The sequence below is a fragment of the Budorcas taxicolor genome, chromosome 15 (assembly GCF_023091745.1).
Source record: "Budorcas taxicolor isolate Tak-1 chromosome 15, Takin1.1, whole genome shotgun sequence".
Classification (NCBI taxonomy): Eukaryota; Metazoa; Chordata; class Mammalia; order Artiodactyla; family Bovidae; genus Budorcas; species Budorcas taxicolor.
This window is the reverse complement of record NC_068924.1, coordinates 33,728,161-33,730,987: the sequence shown is the minus strand read 5'-3', so window position 1 is coordinate 33,730,987 and position 2,827 is coordinate 33,728,161.

Below are 2,827 nucleotides of genomic sequence, written 5' to 3'. Positions count from 1 at the left end.
CACAGGATCACTGCCACTGCTGTTATTAACTCTTCCCCCATAATCTTAGTGAAATGGGTTTCTTTCCTCAGGAAGACTAACTTCTCCATGCATATCTCAGATGTCATTTTTTTTTTACCCTATCAGAATTATTCCTTCCCTCCATCTCAAAATCTCTGAGAACCTCAGGCTCGATCCACCCGACTCCACCTCCCCAATCTCTGAGCACAGTTAGCTGAAGCCCCCTCTATGGAGGAGTGTCTCCCAAGTCTGTTAATAGAGATTCTCTCTTCCCTTGCCTAGTGTGGCACTGTAGCTTTCTGCACCTTCTCCCATTCCTTTGACTATTTATCTGTTCCCTCTTCTGCTCTTCACTCTTTCTGCACTCTCCTCTCATTCCTCCATCCACTGATTCATTCATTCCCAGAATATCCTCTTGGTACCAATCTAGGCATAGGGATCCCACAGCAAAAAGGACAAACAAGGTTGGCTTCATAGAATTTTGAGTTGGAAACAGAAAATAAGCAAGTACATAAAATTTAAAAGAAGGTAAATTTGGAGAGTGAGAGAAGATGGGAGGAATAAGGAACAGGGTCGTGAGATGAGAGTAGCTTCAGGTGGGGGTGATGGGTAGGAAGCCAGTTTAGACAGTGTGTCCAGGGATGTTATTCAAGAAGTCATCTGAGGCAAGCGTGGAATGATAAGAAACCAGCCACAGGATGAAGAGCATTCTGGGTAGAGGGGACAGCTCATGCAAAGGCTCTATTATGGGAAAGAGCTTGATAAGTTTGAGGTACATATTTAAAAAGTCAAGGGTAACTGGAACACTGTGGACAAGACAGGGAATGGTAGACCTGAGTGTGAAGAGACAGGCAGAGTTCGGGGCAGGGCTTGCTAACCATGGAGAGGAGTCTAGGTTTTAATTATTTTACTGTCCAGTGAAATGCAACTGAAGGGCTTCAAGCAAGAAATGTGCATGGTCTCATAGGATACAAAGAGAGCTCTGGCTTCTGTCTGCTCTGGCTTCACCTTCAACTATAAGGGGAAGATAATCATCAAGTTGGAAAAAGGTAAAAATAAATAAATAAATAAACAAACAAACAATGCCACCACCAACAAAAAATAAAAACAGCAAAAAGGGATTGAAGCCAAAATGGCAGAAAAGAGGAAGGTGAGGTGAGGTGAGGTGAAGTCGCTCAGTTGTGTCCAACTCTGCGACCCCATGGACTGTAACCTACTAGGCTTCTCCATCCATGGGCTTCTCCAGGCAAGAATACTGGAGTGGATTGCCATTTCCTTCTCCAGAAAAGAGGAAGGGATAACTTAATTTAAATGAATTAAAAACTCTTAGAACAAACCCAGATGTACTTTAGGGGACTAAAGGTACTTGTGAAAGTGACTGAGGTCTACTGCCAAAAATCAAAGGAAATGTCGGAAGACTGAAAAAACAAATGCTCCTGTTTTCAATAGAGGGGAGACAGGGGAAGTAGCTTGTGCAAATTAGAGGCAAGCACATTTTTCTTAAAATCTCATGTAAAATTTTCAAGGTGACTATTTAAAATGAAGTTGGAAAATATTTTAAAAAGAACATTGTGATAATTAGGAATCAGCACAAACAAACATGAGACAAAATTATGTAAAATTAAGCCAGTTGGTGCTGCAGTGGTGGTGATGGCTGTAGTGTAGTGGTTGATAGGATTATCAGACTGAAAACATTTTAATCACTCTATATATTTGGGTGAGACTTTCAATAAAATCATTGAATCTCAAAGATGGTTGGAAATTTTTAAAAAATATTTATTTATTTGGCTGCACTGGGTCTTAGCTGTGGCATGTGGGATCTTAGTTCCCTGATGAGGAACTCAAACCCAGGTGCCCTGTATTGGGAGGATGGAGTCTTAACCACTGGACCACCAGGGAAGTCTTTGATTGGCACTTCATCAACAATCCATACCAAATTTCTAACTTATAGAAGATTTTTTTTCTACAACATCCCAGTAACTCTTGGCATAACAATTGCTTGAACATAACAAAAGGTAATTCATTTCACTCTGGAATGGTTTGAAATATATTGCTGAAAATCTGTTTCTATGTAAATATAAACCTCTCTTATCTGGATCATTATAAGTCTAATTCTTCTCATACATACCCTTTGTTTTGTTGGTTGATTGATTAATTTTTTGCCTGCACCTCAAGGCACGTGGGATCTTAGTTCCCTGACACTCACTGAGATGGAACCCATGTCCCCCGCAGGGGAAGCACAAGTCTTCACCAGACCTCCAGGGAAGTCCCATATACCTTTAGTTTTAAATTTTCAGAATGTGTTATGATATAAATATGGAAAATGTGGAGATATGTTTGAGTATTTATTTGCGATTGAGTTATAATCACAATACCAAATATAATCACAATACCAACATAATACCACAGAAGCCTAATTAGTCAAACTAGAGTAAGGTCTCCCAAATCATGCCAAAGAACTCTTTTTTGTTTTTTCCTATCCATTAAAAAAAGTCTATATTTGGATCAATTGATTGTCAAGCCTAAAGATGAAACAAAGCTAAAGAAAAGAGATGTTGGGTAATTAAATCTGGATTCAATACAAGTATTAATAGCATGGGATAATAAACTACTAAATTTTAATGGCAATAAATACAGAAGTTTTTTTTCCCCCTAAGAAACCCTGTATAAGTCCAAGATAACTCTGTAACAGATTGGGTGAAAAATGCTTATGAGAATTTAATTGACCATAGCTCATTATAAGTGAGATATAGCTGTAAATATAACTGGACAGACACACTATTTAAAGCAAATGTGGCCATTATTCTCCTGGATTTACACTGTCCAG